General features: G+C 41.5%; 1 protein-coding gene across 13 annotated transcripts in view; it reads left to right on the top strand.

The window, feature by feature from the left end:
- The window catches only part of CADPS2 (calcium dependent secretion activator 2), a 498042-nt gene that overhangs the window by 150929 nt on the left and 334112 nt on the right, over positions 1–13001 (top strand). The window lies entirely within an intron of this gene.

Genomic DNA, 13001 nt, shown 5'->3' with positions numbered 1-13001 from the left:
AATATTTCTTATAATTGTTACATGTTCATAGTGTGTAGAAAGGCTTAAATGTTAAAGAATTCCTAAGATATGTAGTCATGGTATATTTACTTCCTATATGTTTTGTATTGCCCAATTTATTTTATTTTTTGCCATTAAATAAAATATTCCAGATTATTTTGGAGATAAGTGTCACACTGTGGAATTTTAATATGACATCGTGGGATTCTGTTCATTTTGTTCACTGCATTTCTAGGAATATGGGGCAGAGCTGGACACTTGAATATGTTTGAGTGAATGAATAATGATAAACACCTTTTTCATAATGTAACTATTATGTGTTAATCTGGAAAAACTGAGCAGTGTATCCCAATTGTAAATAATGGGACCCTAATCATGAAAATGTTCATCCTAAATCACTTTGACAAAACAGAAAATTACAATCATTAGCCCAGAATTCATTATTATAACTTAGCATGCATACTTTTAATGAGGAGCTTTGACTTCTCCAGGGCTGACGGTGAGTTTTGAATTTTTGTGCAACCCTGGAGAGAGATCTGTTAAGAGGAATTTTGTGCGTTGCTCAGGGCTAACAGTACTGGAATTCAGAGAGGGAGGCAGAAGGAGTAGTACTTGTTTCTAAGAGCAGTGCCAAGGAAGACTGTTTCAGAGAGGGAGGGACACAGCAAAAAGTGGGCAAATGACCAGGCCGAGGGTTAAGCCTTGCTTGGTATAAGCACAGGCTTTTGTAGAGCCAACCCTGGGGAGGCTTGGACTTGGTTAATCACAGGAGCTGCTCTTTGAAAGGGACTGCACAGCACCAGCATGGGAGGATTTAGCAGGAACACTGTTTTGAGTGTCTTGTTTAGTTTACTCTGGGAGAGCAAAGTCATTTCCTGAGAGACCAAGGATCACATTGGAAAAACAGGACACTGAGAACCCTAGGAGAGCCACTTCTGCTAGAATCAGCTCTTAAGCAACATAAGCTGTCATTCTCAGACTGACTACTGTTGGTGTCTCTGGGGTTAGCATCTCCTGGGGGTGGCCGGTTGCCCAGACGAATCATTGAAACTCTAGATATGAGTGAATGGGGTAGTTCTGGCAGTTCCCAAACCCAGGGATCGTTACAGCTCTGTGCACTCAGCACATTGACATGAGGTACATATTCCGTGATAGACCTAGCACTTGAAGAATTCGTCACTTATTCTTCACACTAACATTGCCATTGCATTCTCTTTCCACCATCCCCCTGCACCCCCATTGGTTTCTCCTTTCCTTTGCCTTTTTTCTTGGCTTTGTTCATCACTGTCAGCTTTAAATCTGATTTACCCTCATCTGTAAGAAATTAGCACGGGCACACTTTTATAATTAGATGTCTTTTGTTAATGCAGTGTGCTTATCTTGATTTGAGAATGTCCAATGGATGTTCTTCAAAGGGTGGTTAGAATTTATCTCTTAGGTGGGGGAGGAAGGTCAAGTTAGTGGACTTGGGGCTGTCATTGCTGAGTGCCTGCCGTGTAGCAGGCAGTAGGCTAAGAGTTTTCCATAGCTGTTTCTCATCTCAGAACAAAACAGCAGTTTTATGCCTCAGAATGTTGAAAACAGATCAAGAAACCACTTTTACTCTGGATTTAGTAAGTAGGACCTGGAAATAGCACTGATATGTCAGATGTTAGGTACTATTCAGTATAGTTAGTTTTTACCTCATGTAGTCTGTGGGCTACACTTTCTCTTGCACTTAGTGATGCAAATATATTTTGCCATAATGATATGGGACTATAATGTGAGTTATTTTACTCCTAATGCCATTGTCATAATGGATTTCTCCTCTGTATATATTTTTGCATCCTCTGGTAGTAAAATTGATTCCCCATGCCCACCTCGGCTAGATAGGGGGCTGATGGTCCTTATAAAAATTAAACATTTTTTTTTATTACTGGGACAAATTAGGTTTAATATCTACTAAAGTGAAAATGATTCTAAAGCCCTTACCACTGATTGGGTGATTTCAGGTGAATTTATCTATGCAGATCCGTGTATTACGATAGTATACCTGTCTCTTGCTATAGCATCATCATAATGCATTTGCCTTGAAGAGGGATGTTGATCAGCCACAGTATTTTCAATAATGTGAGTACTTCAGAGGATTTAGTGAGCCAGAGATCTGGCATTTCTGATAGTATTTAAGCTTAGTGTACAGTTAAAGTGGTTTCTTCGTCTGCAAACTCCCTGGTGTTTGAAGCAGCACACAGGAGTCAAGGTGGGGTAGGGTCAGAGTTTAGAGAAGCACCGAGGTGAAAAGAGGGCGGCTTCACACTTTGATACTGTGAATGTCATTGAGGTGGCGAGGCCATGTTCTTGCTCTGCTATTGGCTATGGGCGCCAGTTTCTGTGTTTTAGAATTCATTTGGTTTTGCATTTACTGCCTATTTTAGTCATTTAATGCTAAGTGGTGAAAATAGGATTATTGATTATTACAACTGCCGACATAGAACTGTCTAAAAATGCATACCTGGTTTTCTAAACCACAGGAATTTTGGGGGGAGTGGTGGGGAGTAATGTACTCCATGAAAACCTCCCATTTTCACAGCTATGCTGCAGTTTACGATACCTGTCTGCACAGTTATGCTGTCATCTTTGTCACACCTCCAAGATACTGTGTCCCTTTATGATTTCAGCTGCTCACATGAATTTTCCTCTTCACTGTTGATGACCAAGGTAACCCTGATTTCAAATCTTGTCTGTTTGTTAACATTCCTCTCCCATTCAGTAACGTTCCATTGTTGACACATGTCAGGTTTTGTCATTTTTGAAAACTTCCCAGCGTATAGCATCTTTTCCAGAATTCCGTTCCTGAATGTACTTTTCTTTCTCGCCACTTGCTCTTTGTTCTCACTCCAAGCAGTTTCCCTTTCCCGTCCTTTTCTGGCCCATCTCGTTTTGTTCAGCTTCAGCCTGAAGTTAAATTGTAAGGCATTTTATCCTTACTGTACCAAGGAATTCCTCACCTCCTAGGAATTTTTTAACAGTAATATTTACCTACTGTAAAAATCGGTGATGTCTACTGATTTCCACCAGATTTTTACTTCTATTTAAAAATCCTTTATTAATCTCTTAATTTATTTTTTTCCCCTCCTCATAGAGGATTACTTCTCAGCTTAGGCTGCACATAAAAATCACCTGGAGAACTTTTAAAAAGACTTGTGGCTCTGGCTGGATAGTTGAGTTGGTTGGATGTTGTCCTGTATACCCCAAAGGTTCGATTCCCGGTCAGGACACATACCCAGATTGTGGGTTTGATCCCTAATCAGGACATATATGGGAGGCAACTGATGGATGTTAATCTCTCATCTCTCTCTCTCTCTCTCTCTCTCTCTCTCTCTCTCTCTCTCTCTCTCCTTCCCTCCCTCCCTCCCTCCCTCCCTCCCTCCCTCCCTCCCTCCCGTTTCTCTCCCTTTTTCTCCCTCCCTCCCTCTCTCCTTTTCTATCTCTCTAAAAATCAATAAAAGCATATCCTTTGCCCAAACTTAAACAGCCAGTATGTGGCAGAGCCTGTATTTGAACTTGGTCTGGTTCCACAGCTCCTGGTTTTAACCACCGCATGACAATGAGATGGAAAAGCTAGTTTTTAAGTGAAAGAGAACTTGTTAATATGAGTTCAGTTTTGCATACTTCAAGGGTTGGGCCTTGGAAGAAAAATTCCAGCTAAAGGCATTGGAAGTGCTAGAGGAGGGTTGACGTGATAACTCATGATATCTCACATCATTAGGAAAGATAAAGGAGTGTAGGTGGGTGAGGGCATGGGCAGGTATATCTGATTGGGGGGGAAAAAAACAACCCGTGACAAATTGAGCTCTAGGAAATGGATACTTCTATTTAGGAAGTACTGATTCTAGAATTGGTAGTTTTCTTTTGTAAAAAATGATTATTTAGTCTGAGAGGTTTTATATAGCCTTCTTTTCCTCCAGAGCTTGAAAGGGCTAAAAAATAATTTCGTAATTTCCCTAAGAATTTATATCAGTCTATTTACAAAGTCCAGGCATAAGACGCACAGTCGCCTGTTGAAAAGAGTGCGTGCTTTTATATCACCTGACCTGTGTTCATATCCTTTCCTGAAGGCAGAACTTCTCAGAGCACGGTCCTCAGACCCGCAGATCAGCAGCACCTCCGCTTGTGGGAGATGCAGGTTGTGATGCCCCACGGCAGACCTATGGAGTAGAAAACTCGGGGTGGAGGGGGGCAACAATCTGTTTTAACAAGTCCTCCAGATGATTGCGGTGGACATTCAAGTTTAGGAACCTCTACTCTCTCAGAGGCTCAGTTCATTTCCAGAAGAGGATGCACCATGCATCACACAGTTGTAATTAGATAGAAATAGTATAAATGGAGGTAGTTGCAAATCTTAAAGCACTGCACAAATAATAGTTAACGATTGTTGCACTAAGTTGTTAGGCATATTTCGCTAACCCAGCTGTTCTCCGATGTATGCATGACTTGTGCATATACATGCTACTCCTTTCCTCTCCCAGTTCTTATTTCTCTACCACTACCATCACACTGCTGAGGGAATTGCGAGAAAATGAATAGATTTTATACAGTTTATGAATTCCAAGGTAGAACAATAGAAAGAAACCTGGAAGATGGAAACAGTTTAGGGCATCTACACACTGGACCGAGAGGCCCACGCTGGAAAATAATAGTTTCTGACTAAAGGTATAAAAGTAATTTCCTTAAACAGTGGGTCATAGGTGTAATTCAGAATGGAATCATGTACATTCCTGGGTTTGGGTCCATAAAACCAGCTTCACCAAAACAGGGATGAGGCTCAGTGTCCATAAAAATGTAGCTGAAAATAAATGCAAGATGAGCCAGTGGGCATCTAAGCAGGCCACCTGAAGGAGCGGGGACTCTAGGCATTAGCAGCCTTGCGTCTAACTAGAACCAATACTAGTATCTATCCTTTTCTTTGCATTCATGGTGAGATCTTACCCAGATGAATCAGTTATCTCATTCATTTATTCATTCATTCATTCATTCAACAAATAGTCATTGCCCTGGAAATACAGAGGTGAGCTATTCAAACTCATTGCCCACCTAGAGCTTACTTTCTAGTGGGAAGATATTTTAAAATAAATATATAATGTGTGAAAAAGTTTGTAAGTGCTGTGGAGACAAAGGAAACAGGACGGGGATTGTTAGAGGCAGAGTTACAGTTTTAAGTAGAGGAGGCTTCACCAAGAACATAAACAACTGAATGATGACCTGAAAGGAATGAGGGGCCTACATCAGAACACAGGGAGGAAATGTGGGGCATGTGCAAAGGTGAGTCGCCAGGTCAGTCAGGGGGTCTTTAACCTGGATGGTGAAGACAGTGTTAGCTGCCATTAATACTTGAGAAATGACCTTTGAAAGAATTTCTAAGTTAGAAGTAGGTGAGAGCATGACAGCTATCGGGAGAGCTTTGCCACCTGGGAACCACTTTCCAGTAGTTGGTCCTGCCCATTGACAGGCTATTGCCTCAGGGAGCCAACGGTTTCTCTTCTCTGAAGGAGTCTGATGTTTAGATGTCATTTTGATGGTGAGGGAATATAAGCTCTAGAAGGGTGGCTGGATTTATAGTGCCTTTGAAGTCCCTCACAACCCTGAAAATCACATCCTGGGATTGAAAAACATTGTTCTTCCACACAGAGTTGCCATCTGGTGGAAAAATAAATAACTACAAGGTATAAATGACATAATCCAACAAATATTTATTAAGAGCCACTATACAGCTGGAAATTGTAGTCAATTTTGGGTTTATTTTTCTTAACAGAATGTTGGCTTTTAAGATTGATTTACTTTCCAGAAATTTTCTTTTTTGTTTCATTTTCATTTGGAACTTTATTTCTCTGTAAAGGCTCTTGGCTTATCAAGAGTAAATAACTTGCTACCCTGCAGATTCATGTTTTATAAACCTAAAATTTGAAAGGGTTAGTAGCTCATTCTCTTGTATCCTGGTGTAAGTGTTGTGGAGAATATAATGATTTAGTTTTCAGAAATATCTTTTCTCCCCAAATTAATATTTTTTTCTTCTGTCAACATTAATACATCATCCCTCTTCTCAAGGAAAAGTTTCTCCACCTATTATATGTCCAACAAAGGACCAGTTTTTATAATTTTCCAATCCACTGTGGATTATTTTATAAATACAGAATCATGTTTCTTACTTATTCTGACTCGCATAAAAAATAATTTGGATTAATGGAGGGACGGATAGATATGTGAAAGAAAAACTAGACTAAAATATTACTCGTAGAATCTAGGTAGGAGGTACATGTCAGAATAAAAGATTATTTGTTATTAGTTTTTAAGTTCTGATTTCTACAAATGTGGTAAGTAAAGGAATGGGATTCATTAAGTCAGTGATTTCCAAACCACTATAACCTTTTTTCCCCCGTTTTTCTGTGTGTTTGGACATTTTCATAACAAAATAGAAATTCTCATGTTTTCAGATATCATGGCACCGCGACATAACTTTAAGTGAGGACACTGACCCAGAAAGGCTCAGTCTCTCAGCTCCCCCCGCACCTTGACCACTCAGGTCTGATTCCGCTCTGCTTTTTGGCCCATCATTTCCCAGCTGATGAGAGGAGAGTGGAGAAGTGAAAGCAAAGCGAACAGAGTTACACTATTAGCGTCAATAGGAATAAAGAGGACTATTATAAAGCTGTGAGACAGTGGGAGCATAGTTTGTTCCATATAATAAAAGTAAATCATTCTAAGGATTCATTGACCATTAGATATTATGAGACTCCAAATATAAAACACTAAGTTTTTAAATTTTATTTTCTTTATCATTATAATGATGGAGGAAAAAAAAAAACACAACTTTCCTTCACAGACTAGGCAGAATAGGATAGCCCAATGCCAGGAACTTCCAGAGTTTCCTATGGTGTCCTGAAACATTGGATGAAATGGGGGAAGGGTGAGGCCGCAGAAGAAAAGGCATCTTCTTCATTTTGTATGCATATAGACATTTGCTTTAGAAATTCACATTTCCGGTGCCATGGCTCCCTTTTCCACTGTGAACATGACCTTGCTCCCCCTTCAGGATCTCAGGCTCAGTGTCCCACAGATTGGAAGCCCAGCTTCAGCCCAGTGATCTTGTTTCTCTGATTAAATTTGTGCTCAGAGTGAGTAGAGTGGTAAATTCTGTAGTTACAAGGGTAAGGAAAATTTGCCATCAGTTTAGGGAGAGTTAAGGTAATCAATGAGTTGGGAAATAACTATGAAGAAAGACTTATAAGATCTGTTATGTGATTCTATAAAATAAAAGCTTTATAAAAACTTGGTAATTTTTTTTCCCAATTAGCAATAGTTGCACCTCAGATAAAGCTCATTGGCTATGATACTGCCACTGTGCAAAGCTAAAAAACAAAACAAAAACTTTTGTAATTTTTTTTTTAAGATGATGAGACTAGCATACACATATTTTTTTCTAAAAATAGTTTTATACTTTCAAATCACATGTTATTTTGGATATAAAAAACATCTCAAGTCCTTCCATAGAAAACATGAGAAGAGGTTGCTAGTTTGGTGGTTAGATTTGCTTTAAGGGATTTAGATTAATTATAAGGAAGGGTCCTTGGAGAGCACCTGCTTCATAATGTACAGCTAAAGGGCTTGAGGTGTACCACTTACCTAAATTAATTTTTTAAATTAGATTTTCTTTGCTGTAAGTTTTAAGATATGATTTCTTCACATTTGATAAATAAGGGAACAGAATTGATTAAAGTAATGGTTTCCAAACCTTTGGATTTTGTTGATCAATTTAAAAATAGAGTATCTAATAAATATATGAAATATCCTATCTAATAAAAGAGTAATATGCAAATTAACCATCACTCTGCTACACACACAAGCCATGCCCACAAGCCATGCCCACCATCCAATCAGGAGTGAGTATGCAAATTAACCCTACCAAGATGGCTGCAGCCACAGAGAGAGCAGGAGGGAGGCTTGGGTTTCCCCGGCAATGGAGGAAGCCAAGCTTTCTGCACACTCTGGCCGGCCCAGGGCTCTGTTTAAGGCTACAAAGTTTCAATTATAGAAGATAAATTAATCCCAACAGAAATGGCAGCAGCCACTGAGCTGGAGAGACCAGGAGGCTAGGTTTGCCCCTGGCGATGGAGGAAGCCAAGTTTCCGCAGCCCTGGCCTGCTTTGGCCTCTGCTTAAGGCTACAAAGGTTCAATTATAGAAGATACATAAATCCCAACAGAAATGGCTGCTGCCACAGAGCAAGCAGAAGGCTTGGCTCCGCTCAAGGCTACAAAGTTTCAATTGTAGAAGATAAATAAATCCTAGATACCAGGGCCTCCACTTGGGTCGCTGCAGGGCGTGGCCGGCCTGCAAACCACCACAGGCCCCTTGCCCAGGCCGCCCGACACCCCAAGGGAACCCCCACCCTGATCCGGGACACCCTTCAGGGAAAACCTGTGCACCAGGCCTCTTTCCTATCTAATAAAAGAGTAATATGCAGATTGACCATCACTCCAACACACAAGATGGCTGCCCCCATGTGGTCAAAGATCCTGTCCCCATGTGGACACAAGATGGCCACCACAAGATGGCCAGCAGGGGAGGGCAGTTGGGAGGGACCAGGCCTGCAAGGGAGGGCAGTTGTGGGCAATCAGGCCTGCAGGGGAGGGCAGTTGGGAGGGACCAGGCCTGCAAGGGAAGGCAGTTGGGGGCGATCAAGCCTGCAGGGGAGGGCAGTTAGGGGTGACCAGGCCGTCAGAGGAGGGAAGTTGGGGGCAAACAGGCTGGCAGGGGAGCAGTTAGACATCAGTCAGGCTGGCAGGGGAGTGGCTAGGGGGTGATCATTCTGGCAGGCAGAATCAGTTAGGGGCAATCAGGAAGGCAGGCAGGTGAGCAGTTGGGAGCCAGCAGTCCTGGATTGTGAGAGGGATGTCCAACTGCCCGTTTAGGCCCGATCCCGGTAAGCCTAAACGGGCAGTTGGACATCCCTCGAGGGGTCCCAGGTTGGAGAGGGTGCAGGCTGGGCTGAGGGACACCCCCCGCCCCCATGCACGAATTTCATGCACCGGGCCTCTAGTATTTTACATAAATACAATAAGTATAGCCTTTTTTCCACTACAACCAAAAAATTAACCCACAATTTACTCTTTTTTTTTTTTTTAATCCTCACCAGAGGATATGTTTTCCATTGATCTTTAGAGAGAGAGTGGAAGAGAAAGGGAAGGGGACGAGGGGGGTAAGAGGGAGAGAAAGAAAGAGAGAGAGACATTGATGTCTCACATTGACTGGTTGCTTCCCCCGTGATGGGGGGCCGGGGATCAGAACCTATAACCAAGGTACATGCCCTTGACCAGGAATCGAACTCAAGACCTTTTGGTCCCCAGATGGATGTTCTAACCACTGAGCAAATGGCCAGGGCCCACAGTTCATTCTTAATAACACTGTATTACAGGGAAGAGACTTGTTGGACTTATGATTTCTAAATATTGAATAAATTGAGCTTTATTAAAATTACTCTGTAACCTTATGTTTAGTTCTTTACATTGAATCGGTGAAAATTTCTTCCCACACTGGTCAGAACACCATCTTTTAGATTCAGTAACTCTCCAGAGTTCATTAATATTCTAAGGACCTGCTAATTTCCTTTAAACTGTATGTATCTAATGACCTCAGCCCTTGCAGAAGCTTCAAAGGTGCAGCTCTAATGAAATTCCTAGTCTTAGCAGGGGAAAAATACAATGATGTTGCTACATGATGAGGACAGGCATATTGAATACCTTCAGAGAGGCTGGGGATGTGCTGAGAAGGCTCAGAGTAAAGGAACAGCATCAAGCTGTGGGAAGCTTCATAAAGGAGGCAGAGAATAACAAGGCGTTCCTCTGCCCTCCCCAGCGCCCCCACCCCCACCCCAGATTCTCTTTAATCCATCCACTCCTTGCCCACTCTAGCTCAGTTTAATGAGCCATAAGTTGAGAAATCACCAAATTTGATTGCATGGTGATAAAAGAAGGGGGCTCTGCGGCAAGAATCTCGGGGCTTAAGTTTTCACCCCTCCACTGTTTGGCTACGTGACCTCGAGTATTTGTCTTCACTTCTCCCTGCTTTTGTTGTTTACTTTTAAAATAGTTACTGACACCTAGTTTATGTGGTTGTGTGGTTAATATATGTAAAGCCCCTAGAATAAATTGTAGCTATTTTTAAAATGCACTTTTTATCAGAGGACTTTTTAGATAGCATAGATAGCTCATAGGACAGGAGAGGGGGAAAGATGGGGAGGTTTATCTCACCTAATGAACAAAGAAGTCACTGTCTTAGGACTTGCCAAACAAGATGACCAGATGTACGTACAAACATTCTGATATAAGTCACAACAGTGTAGAAGGGGACTTTGAAACCTGTTCTGCTACCCAAGATACCTGGCGGGGAAACTTTGAATCCTATAGGGGGAAAGGTGTAAAACCCCTTGAACCCCCACAGGGTGAGGCACTCAGAGTAACTGAGTTGCCTGCTTGTGCATCATACCAACTGCATTTTAAATAAATTTGCTTGCTTTGCTTTCTGTCACTCATTTGAATTCCTTCTCAAGAGATTGACAAGAGCCTAGGAGGGGAGAGCCCAGCCCCCACTCAGGGGACTGTCCACCTGACTTAAATGTTTGGATGGCATTCCATGCTCTTGGGATAAAGACCATATGCCTTCCCAGGGCTTACGTAAAGCCCGTTCTTCCTCTTCATCCTCCTCTCATACCACTGGATTCTCCTCAATCCCTTCATTGCAGCCCATGGGGCCTTTTTCAAACCCACTTAGACCAGCTGTGTCCCCCTCACCACCACCTGCCACACTCCTCCCTTGGTCTCCTCACATTTCCAAGCTAATTCCTCTTGGTCTTCAGATCTCCACTCACTTCCTTAGAGGGAACCCTTTTATAACCTTCTCAACTAGATTCAAAACCTTGTTACAAATTGTCCTAGTTCCAAAAATCCTCAGTAGCATTCATCAAGCCATAGTCATTTTTGTATGTATAATTATTTCCTCCACTGTATGCTCTGTGAAGGCAGCAAACTCACATCATTTTGATCACCAGTAAATTCCCAGCACTGAGTAGGGTCCCACCATATATTATGTTTTGATAAATACTTATGGGACAAATATGGGATGAGGTATGGGGGAAGAAATTATGGAGAGTGTTGAGGGCTAAACAAGTGTTCCTGTTATTAGAACAGAAAATACATTTTCAGAAGCAAAAGAAAAGGCTGGAAGGCAGGTTGGGGGAGAGACCTGGCTGGATGAAGAGACTGGAACAATACAGTGCTAACAGGGAATCCATTGACTCACTGGACGTGCAAATGACCTGATAACTAGTATTTATGTTGGGAAACTTGGATATTTGATATCTAGTGAAACTCAAATCATCACTGCAGAAAAGCTTCATGAATTGATAACCCCTTTAAAAATGTTTAAAAATCTCTTATGGACAGTATAGAATTATTACAGTATTTTATTTGTCATTATTAAAGAGAAAAAGGCATCTCTTAAGTGTGGCTCTTGTGCTTTCTCAACATTTTCCTGGCTGAACACATGCTGGCAGTTTCCCAGGAATCATCTCATAAATAGCCACAATGAGTTGGCAAGCAACTAATGTTTCTCCTTTCATTATACAATCCTCTTGAATCAAAGAAGCAATGCATAGTTCAGATCAAAAGCAGTGCATGAACAATGGGTGTTTCTGTGGATAAGCATGGTTGAAGTCTTATTTGGACAGCTGAGCAGACTTATCCATTGCACATAAGTTTCTTGTTATAGTCACCACATTTCAATTTTGCCATTTGTTTACCAGAATTTTGTTACAATATTTAGTGAATTATTTGTGTCTGAGCTGAGCAGGTGAATGAAAAGGGTTGACAGTGTTCACATTGAGGACCCCATGTGCAAGTTAAACCTCACTGAAATGTGGAGAAGTACAACATGCGTAGTATATTATAGTTTTGTGATGTCAAGATCTTAATCCCCACTCTGACTTGGTTGTGTGTGGTGGCATTTCACAAGAAGGTCATTGACTGGGAATTCCATAGGTGTTGGCCATCACCCAGCAGAAGTTATGGCTGCCATGGGTGAGCTCTGATGGGAGTAGACTGTGGTGGGGTGAGGGAGAGGGAGAAAGGAATAAGTAAAGGAATGCTGCTTTTGGATTCCTCTTTACTCTTTCAATAACTTTATGACCTTGGGCCAGTCAAAACCATTTAATCTGTAAGAGAAGGAAAGAGGAAAAGGCACCAGGTGATTGTGAGGACAAAAGGAGTTCATGTGTGAAGAGCTCTAGAAAGACAGACTGTCTGCTCATCAGTGGGTTTGTTGATGCACCGCGTTGTCCCATGCCAGCTTCAGTGACAATGTAGTGCCATATTAGATATACTCCCGTCAGAATTTCACAGAGAGCCCGGCGCTTGTGCACTAGCTCTAGGACCAGCCTCTGCCTGTGGCTACACTTACCCTGCCTTTAATTTGATAATTGTTATGAAAGGATACAGGAATAAGATCTTAGATGTCTACTGGGACCAAATCCATCATTTATAGTTTCATAAGCAAAACCTGAAAAATTACTTTTAAAAACTGTCATTTCTGTAAGAACAGCAGATTATGGGAATTAGACAATGTTTTGTTATTTAGACATACATTTTATTTTCCTCACCAAACTAGTTTTGCTTTCCCCTATGACATCACTCATTGTGCTTCCTTTTATCTAAGATGTCTTTCCCTCTCCCGCTCATACACAAGGTCAGTGCCTTATACTTCTTACTTTTGTATGCCTAATTGAAAATCAGTAAACTTGACGGGTTAATTATTTACATTAACTAAGTGTGTGGGATGGGAAAATTACCTTGACCATCTAAATCATTTATTTACTCTTCATTTACCTGTTCAGTCGATATTTTCTAAGTGCTTTCTCTGTGCTTGGCCTGGTGCTCGGTGCTACAGATAGAGTGAATGAAACGGTCTTTGGCT

The sequence above is a fragment of the Plecotus auritus genome, assembly GCF_963455305.1.
Source record: "Plecotus auritus genome assembly, chromosome: 4".
Lineage (NCBI taxonomy): Eukaryota > Metazoa > Chordata > Mammalia > Chiroptera > Vespertilionidae > Plecotus > Plecotus auritus.
Note: the sequence above shows the minus strand (reverse complement) of the source record. Positions and strands in the feature narration are given on the sequence as shown.